Here is a 9,211-nt window from a genome sequence, read left to right on the forward strand (position 1 = left end):
GTACCTTTCCCCCAGCCTTTGACTTTCACTCACATTACTCCCCCTGCCAGGAATACACTTCTTTCTCTCTCCTGCCAACTGAAACGTGCATTCAAGAGTCGGCTCAGGTCACACTTCTCTAAAAGATTTCCCTTTCCTCACCTTACATCCCATATGGGTCTCCTATAGCACCCCAGTTAGCCTTCGGTTGTTTAGGACTCTCTCATTTCTAGTATTCTCCCTACATTTAGCTTAAGTACTCATCGGCCAAAGACCAAATCCTTACAGGATGCTTTAAATCTCTCCAAGTAACTAACATAGAACTTACCACATGCTACTTAATAAATACGGGTAAGTTCATTGTATAGGATGATACATTGTCTATCTTCTCAAAACCTCAGGATCACTTTTGAATTTCCAAATAACAGATATCCTTCTATAGACTAACTGCATCTTTGGAACAAAAAAAAATAGCAGTCCTGAGAGAAAGAGAGGGAAAGAAAGTGTTGCTTTTCAGACACAGATTTAAATGACAACTTATCCATGAGATTTCTGCACGTCTCATAACAGCTTTTGTCTCAGACTCTTTGCAAGGATGTTACAGCCTTGGAATCCAGGGATAGCGCCTCCTTCCAGGTTACAAGACAGATTTATTTCCTGACCGGGAAAATGAAGATAATGCCTCCCCACAGGGCAAAGGTTGGGCAGCTTTGCAAAGCACTTCTTAAAAGACAGGGGATTGCCTAACCTTGCAGTTCCTAAGCTGTGACACAAACCCTGTGTGCAAGCATCCACCTGGGTCACTCAGCATTGCCCCTGGAGAATTTGGGGCCAAGGGGAATCGATTAGAACATGAAGCTCATGCTGCCTGCTGTGCCCTAAGTAATAAAGTCCTTTATCTCTGACCCAGGAGTCTCCTGTCTTCAGCCAGCATCTATATAACTGGGGCAGACTAACTTGGTAGCCTGCAAACTGGGTCAACTCTCAAACCCTTTGTAGTTTTTGACAACTTCTGGCTGTTAGCCAAAAGCAAGTCTGTTCAATTAGGAGTTTCTAGTTTACAAAAGAAAACAGAAGCTACCACATCAGTCTACACATCTAACACACAATGACATGGGTGAATCTCCAAAACAACATGCTGAGTGAAAGAAGCAAACTCAAAAGCGTGAAGACACCATGATGTAATGATATGAGGGTCTACAGCAGGCTAACGTAAAGTGGGAGACATCAGAATGTGGTTGCTTCTTAGGGGAGTCACTTGTGGATAGAACAGGGAAGGAGTTTTCTAGGGTGATGGGAATGTTCTATGTTTTGACTGGGGTGGTGGTTACAAGGATACAATAGTCAAAAGACATCAAACACTACAGTTAAGAACTGTGTGCTTTAATGCACGGAAATCATGCTCAATAAAAAAGCATTACAAGTTCTAAATATCCAAACACTGAATACATTGAAGTCTGTTTTAGTTTCAGGATATAATGATTCACAGACCCACTAAGACAATACTGGTCACATTCTTTGAACACTGTCTTTAGAGAGGCAGTTACAACACAGGGATTTAACAGTCTGCACTCTGGAGTCATACTGCTCAGGTTTTTCGTTAGCCAAGTACTGTCAGGCATCTTCCTTAGCCTCTTCATGCCTGAGTTCTCTCCTGTTAAATACAGTTTGACCTTGGCACAACACCTGGCTTGCAGGCACAGACCCCCTGCACAGCCAGAACTCCACGTTCAACTTTCGACCCCCCAAAAACCTACCTACCAATAGCCTGCGGTTGACTGGAAGCCTTACCAAGAAGGTAAACAGTTGATTAACACATATTTTGTATGTTATACTGTATTCTTATAATAATACCTAACTTTTTCTTAAAATTTTTCAGTCTTTCTAAGCTACACAGTTTGTCTGCCAGTTTTTTTTTTCCAATTGTCACAAACCTCAAAAAAATTTCCAATAGATTTATTGAAAAAAGTCCACATAAGAGTAGACCCACACAGTTCAAGCCCATGTTGTTCAAGGGTCAGCTGTATAAAAAAAAGTTCCTACCTGTGGTTATGAGAACTAATTAGGTAATATAGATAAATTGCCTTGTATGTAGAAAGCATTTACTAAAAAATTGGTTGTAATTATTATTTATTTAAAGATCATGATAACACAAGATTCAAAGTAATTCAGAAAAGGAATTCAGGATATTTATGTTAAATCAGAGGAGCAATATGCTTTTAAAAATGTGGTAAGTTTAATGTACATTCACTGGTGGGAGTATGAGATAGAATATTTACTAATAACACCACCCAAAAGTCATTTTTATTATATAATCTAATAAAGCAATAGATCCAAATCATGTTTTTACATGATACTGAAAGCACAGAAAGAAGAAATTAAGCCAAATAAATTTCACTTCTAGCAAATATCTCAAGTCCAGATAGAGGTGTCTCATTTGCTTTCTGACAGCTGTATTGTTAGCCTTTTTTCCCCTAACGCAATACATGTGAAAGTAGAAGATCCAGTTGAATCCTAATCCAAACCTTGCCTAAAGAGTAAATTAGGACAAAACTTGTGAAAAACAGGCCTAAGGGAAATATGTGAAAGGATCAAATCCTGGGTATCATCGTACAAAGACAGGGAGAGTGGGACAAAGGGGTGAATTCGCAGCGATGGGAAAGCACTTTGGTAAAGGACAAAGCAAATAGGGATCAAACTTCATGGCTCTGCAGATCAGGCCACACTCTATCTTTAGTATATATGCCACTGGTTAATGTCCCCATCAAAAGGCACGTGTGCCACAGAATCACCTCAGCACTTGTGCTCTTTAAGATTATTCCCAAGCTTTTAAAAGGACGTATAATTAGAAAAGAGAAAGTAAACAATAAGCAATACTGATGTAAAATTTCTATCCTTTTAAAATTCATTTTTTAAATTGCTTGTTACTGCATCATTAAAATAGTTCTAACATTTAGTATCTACTCCATTAAAAGTCTTTCCAATATTTCATATCCATTATTATATGTATGACATGTGAGGAATTTTATGTCACTGAATTGGCATATGAGTAGAAAATTTCAGTGTAAAAGAAAATATAATGAAGTCAATGAAAAATGCAAATTCCTAGGAAACAAGTCAAGTCTTTGGATAATAAAGGAGGAACAAGCATATTGGGTTAGTGTTTTCAATCTGCCCCGCCAGGAAAATGTTGAGGCAGAATGGTGATTACTGAGTATTTAATTATGGAACTGACTCAGGCCTCCTGGCAAACAGAATCATTTCTCTGCTTAAGAATTACAATACCTGGGGTACAGCAGTAACACAACTGAAGATGAGTTTCAGACTTTGAAATAGGTAGCTACTAAAAAAAAATAAAAACCTACGATTATTTTCATCTTTAAGCCTTATTACATGTTTCTTCTTTTTTTAAAGTACAACAGTAGCGTGCCATGAGCTTCACCCGGGAAGTGGAAAGAATAGAAATTACAATCCCTCCCCAACCACGATTTATGTAAGAGGCAGCATTACAGAAGAGGTTACCACATACTTCAGTGATCCACTGTGATCATGCAGACAGCAAAATGTTACAGGGGGAAAGGCATTTTAATTATAACTACATTCATTTCTATCTAAAAAGCAGGTGCACACACTTAACATATGTAAAGTCCATAAAGTTCACACTTCCTTTTCTTGCCAGACCTGAAGAGTTCATCTGAAAAAGTGGCATTTAATTGCACTCCTTGACTCCTCAAACCGAACAAAGTATTGTGTACAAAAACATCTACTCTCGACAAAGAATTGTACATAATCATAAAAAAAAAAAAAAACTTCTTGGCTTTTCTTCATTGTAAAGAGCTTTTTTCCATCCCTGAGGACTTCCAGCTTTGAAGTGAAGAAAATGAACTTTCTATCATAGAGTGACCCTCCTACAACTGCCTATTTACGTTTTGATCTAAAAAGAGAAACTTGTCAGTTTTCTACCTGCTAATCACCGCTACCACAGCCCTCCTAATGTGGACAGTCTGGAGAGAGCCAAGTTTTTACCCCATGTTTCAAGGAGATGGAAGCATTCTATCTGGCCAATGGTCAGTGGATCCGGATCCACAGGCGTTGTCCAAATCAAAAACCTGTGGTCAAAACATTCTAGACTCCTTCCTCTCCTGCCTTCCCCAGTTCAGATTGGCCACTGAAGTTGACAGACTGCCCTTTCTCTCCAGCCCCTCTCACTGCGTTATTTTGGACCTTACCACTTCCACTTCAGTTGCTTCCTTTGTGGCCTTTCTACCTTCAGTCTTGCCCCACTCAAAGCTATTTTCCACGCTGTCGCCATAGCAATTGCCTAAAGAATAAATCTGACCATGTCACATAACACATGATCTGTTCCTGACTACTGATAAAGTTTATTTGTATCTCAGGACCCACAAAATGGAGGCAGGCCCAGCCACCTGGTCCACATCACAAATCCAAAACTTAAGGCATCCTGCATGTAATGGGAAACACCTGTCAAGGAAATCTAACATTCACTAATCACAATCCTCCAGCTGGGCTTTAGCTAGCTTACTTTACCTTAGAAAATGGGACCTCCTAGCCCTGTAAGGGAACCCCTAACCTCCCAGTCAATCATGCTTGTTTCCTTGTTGCCTCTTCCAACGCCTCTTAAAACTCACACTTGCCCAAAATCCCTTGGGAAGAATGATCCAACTACTTGTGAGGCACTGTACTCCCCCAGTTGAGGATTGTTCTCCCTTGAAGAAAGGACATCAAACTGATTATAAATTAATTGTTTCAGTTTTGTAAATTGACAGCTTGGCAATGAGATGGGCCCTGAAGACAGCTGCTAAAGATTCTGGGGATGGCTTCTAGAAGCAGGTGATTGTACCCACAGAGCCATTTTATTTGCTGCCTCTCCAGCTGCTCTGGTAAGCTTCTCTCTGATCAAGCTCTGCTTATTTTGCATTCTGAACTCCTCAAGTTTGTTCATCTTAATCCTTCCAGGTGGAAAACTGGGGTGTGAGACTCCAGGGGGTTTTCTTCACAAGGTGGAAAACTGGGGTGTGAGAGACTCCAGATTTTCATGGTGAGACTTAGTAGGCCACATATTTAGGTTTGTAGCCAAACTCATCTATGATTAAGCATGTTGTGGGGGGTGGGAGGCTTTCAAGTCTCAGGAACAGTGCACACAGGCAGTCAGAAACAGTAAGTCTGGCTGAATTATGATGGCTTATTTCAAGGGAAAATAATGGTTACCCTTCAATCTAAGGAAAGCAAGTTGGCAGCCGTTGGGGGAGCAGGACTCACAAAACTCAAGGCAAGTCCACAGCACAAAGTGCTAGGAAGGTTGGGGAAATAAATTAACACAAGAAACTCAGACTTTTCTGATGAATGGCACATCAAAATCTAAGTACGCACAAGTTGGACCATTAAAAGCCATTAGACTATCCACCACTACAAAGAAATAACAGATCTAGGGGTGCCTGGGTGGCTCAGTGGTTAAGCATCCAACTTCAGCTCCGGTCATGATCTCACAGTTCGTGGGTTCAAGCCCCACAGCAGGCTCTGTGCTGACAGCTAAGAGCCTGGAGCCTGCTTTGGATTCTCTCTCTCTCTCTCTCTCTCTCTCTCTCTCTCTCTCCTCTCAAAAATAAATAAACATTAAAAAAAGAAGAAAGAAATGCCTCCTACTACTCCCTTCTACCCTCCTTTACCTCAGTACTCAGTCTACTAATCCTCTGTCTGCACTGCCTTTCCACTCTAAACACACTGCAAGACCGTAAACAAAAACCTTCCAAATTAATGGCCTATGTCCAGAGGCCCTTATATCTACCCCAAAGGAGGGTCTCCACATGGGCCCCTCTCAGGGTTGATGGGACTCCAAGGGATTCTCCAGTAAATCTCCACCAGTATTCCCTTAAACAACCAAGGGGAGACTAAAATAAAATTAATTTAAAAAACTTTGCCAGGGGCGCCTGGGTGGCGCAGTTGGTTAAGCGTCCGACTTCAGCCAGGTCACGATCTCGCGGTCCGTGAGTTCGGGCCCCGCGTCAGGCTCTGGGCTGATGGCTCGGAGCCTGGAGCCTGTTTCCGATTCTGTGTCTCCCTCTCTCTCTGCCCCTCCCCCGTTCATGCTCTGTCTCTCTCTGTCCCAAAAATAAATTAAAAACGTTGAAAAAATAAAATTTAAAAAAAAAAAAAAAAAACTTTGCCAAATTGTGGTATATGCCCAACTTCACTCTCTACTTTAAACCCCACTCACTCTGGAGACTTGGAGAAAACTGATCAGGGAAACCTGAGAGAAGCCAGCAAAGGGTGGAAATTCTTACCAGAATCAGCTCTCCTGGATCTCTGTCTGTAGTGCCTGGTCAAGAGAGGAAGGTAAAATTTCATGTTATCTCTTCCTTTTCAAGATGCATTGGTTATTGATCCTTTCTCTCCCAAGGACAACTATTGCCTTCTTACTTGTCTCATTTTGTGTTCTGACAACTGGGCTTGGCAACCATCAGGTTGGGGGCCCTCAAAAGATAGCCAGACAGAAATAGAAGTTGCATTGCATTTGTGGCTAGTGCCCTACAGATTATTGCCAGCTTTCAAGGGAAGTGGGTCTTTGTTTCAGCTATCTTTGGGAGTGGTTCTGGATCTTGGGAGAGAGGTATCTTTTGCACCTTCTTTGGGAATGCCTCTTGCATTCAATAGATTGTTCAATACTGCCAGGAATATTTACTGCTTGTCCTGGCCTAAACCTGACAAGATATTTAAAAGGATGATTTTTTTTTAACTAGTTCTATGGTTAGAGCTTTGCCGATATTGGAGGCTGATATTCAGAACCTCATAGGAAATTTTTTAGGCCTTCTGTCCTAAGTCAAATGAAACTATGTACCCAAAAGGAAAGAAAAACATTCCAAAGACAAATAGCTCTAAATCTAGAACACAGGAATCTTTTGATTTCCACCTTAGTTGAAGAGCTTCTCCCTGACCTGAAGAAGCAAAGAGAAGATCTATAGTTGGATGGGTGGTCAGCCCTTTGAGATCATACAGGTTGCAATACCAATTGTTTGAGGAATTACAAAGAACTGTCCTTATCTTGTAGATTCAGTCTTTACAAGAACAGAATTGTAGCTCTAGAAGCAATTCAAGACCCATCTATCATTTTTAATCAATCCCCAACTCTCCCCCACCCCCCTGCCCTGGCTAATCTATTAAAGTTTGTAGGTATTGTGAAATTTTGGTTTAGGGGGCACTTGGGTGGTTCAGTCGGTTGGGTGACCGACTTCAGCTCAGGTCATGATCTCACAGTCCGTGATTTCGAGCCCCATGTCAGGCTCTGTGCTGACAGCGTGGAGCCTGGACCCTGTTTCAGATTCTGTGTCTCCCTCTCTTCCCCTCCCCCACTCATGCTCTGTCTCTGTCTCTCTCAAAAATAAATAAACATTAAAAAATTTTTTTTTGGATTTAGGAAACATGTCCTTGTTGGAGGAGCTGGCATTCTTTCCTTGTGCCTTTGCAGTGTAAATGTTCTACCCACTCTTCTCCGGGACCTGAAGGCCACCTCTTTGAAAAGCTAACTTCAGGGAGGTAATTCTTATCAGAAAGAAGGAAGAAAAGATAGAAAGGGACGGGAGGCTATCTGGAAACTAGGCCAATGAAAAATCTTTAAAACGTGTCAAGCCGTCTGAACAAGTAACCTTAACTTATTCCATCAATTTGGATCCAGCCGTTCTTTTATAATCTAGCAAGTTTTTCATTACTGTAGCCTGGAAATCATCTTTTTCAATTTCTAAATTTACAGTGAAGTTTTTTTCTTTTTTTTTTTTTAATTCAAAATGCCTGTCACCTGTGATTGTCCCCCAATAGCCCAAAGATAATAGAAGCCAATAGAGAGAGCCTCTTCCCTCCCCCAAAACGTTTAGAGACTGCAGGAAAAGGCATCTGGAGAATATAATGGTTATAATGGAAGGCCATCTATCTGTTCCAGCACCAACCACACAACTCTGTGCAATGCATGAAGAGCTCTTGGTGGTGTCACCGGTCAAATACGATGTGTTTCTCCTTCCAAGGCTCAGAGCTGCGGTGCCTCTACAATTCAAACCCGGCTCTGGGCACAGTCTCTTCCTGCACTGGGAAGGAGTCGCCACACCTCTAAGAGGGGCGGGTCACTGAGGATCCAGACGGGGCCCCTCCCTCTCTGACAGTCTCCGATTTTAGAATGCAATTTAAATATACTCAACAGAGTTCGGGAGAGACACAGGGGAGAGGGGAGAGTTCACTTGGAGCCCGGGTCGGGTGGAGGATTACGGAATCCTAGAACCGGAGAGCTGACCTGAGATCATTCTCACATTGCGGCTGAGGGAACTTGAGGAGCCAGCCCGGGTCCTTCCAGTAGCTAGTGCGGAAGCTGAGAGCCCGGCTCCGCTCATCTGCTCCTGGTCCTGAGCCAGGGTGCGAGCCCAGTCCCTTTGCCTCTGGGCCCCGCAGCGCGTTGAGGGGACCGCGGGTGCAGGCGGCCACCTGTGGGCGCAGAACTCATTCCTTCGCGGCCCTTCGGCCGGCGCTCCGAGGCGCAGCTGCGCGGACGCCGGCAGACTGGCCCGCAAACGCGCCGCCTCAGGGGCCTGGCCCTGCCCCCATTCCGGGTCGCGCTAGCACCCGCCCCTGGCCACCCTGGTTTCCATAGCAACATATGCACGAGTTCCCCAGAGGCGCCCCCCAGGGTCAGAGGTCATCTCTGTGACAACGGAAGCTTCCCGCGCTACGGCGGCTCGGGCGGGCCGCTTCCGCCGCATTGCGCCGCGGCGCGCCGGGTGCTCCTAGGAAGGGAGTGCGCGGTGGCCGGTCCCGGAGCCTCGGGCCGCGGATCACACCCGGAGGAGGACCGTGCCTGGCCCGCGTGCCCCGTCTCTTCGGACTCAATTAGGCAGACTCACAACCCGATTTCGGCCAGGTCACCGAGGGGCCCGACTCCTGGAAGCGGATCGGAGCCGCAGAGTGGCCGGCCCCGGCTTGCAGGGAACAGTGACACGCCGCTCCGGAAAGCAGGGGCTCTTCCCCCGCCCGTGCGGCCGGCCAGACCTGACACACTTAGCGCCTCCCAGACAGTGGCCAGTGGCCCAGCGCCCTCCGCCTTGACAGTAGCTCCAGAAAGGAGAAACTACCTGGATCGGCGTGGTTATGGGATGTGCAGGGAGCTAGCGAGTTTGAAGATGACTGCTTTAAAACTGGAAAGAACAAAATATTAAGGGAGGGGGGCACCTCCTTT

At 44.2% G+C, this 9,211-nt stretch overlaps 1 protein-coding gene across 2 annotated transcripts in view; it reads right to left on the reverse strand.

Moving 5' to 3' along the window:
- Positions 1-8,476, reverse strand: part of FGF14 (fibroblast growth factor 14) — a 607,406-nt gene extending 598,930 nt beyond the window's left edge. The window contains exons 1-2 of one of the 2 annotated variants that reach the window (XM_049647176.1): positions 8,276-8,476; positions 6,282-6,316 (exon numbers count right to left, since the gene is read on the reverse strand). The gene's annotated coding sequence lies outside the window, so the exon portion shown is untranslated. The remainder of the gene's footprint in view (positions 1-6,281; positions 6,317-8,275) is intronic. The other variant, XM_049647175.1, reaches the window with a different exon arrangement.
- Positions 8,477-9,211: the final 735 nt, after the last annotated feature.

This window comes from Panthera uncia, assembly GCF_023721935.1.
Source record: "Panthera uncia isolate 11264 chromosome A1 unlocalized genomic scaffold, Puncia_PCG_1.0 HiC_scaffold_16, whole genome shotgun sequence".
NCBI lineage: Eukaryota > Metazoa > Chordata > Mammalia > Carnivora > Felidae > Panthera > Panthera uncia.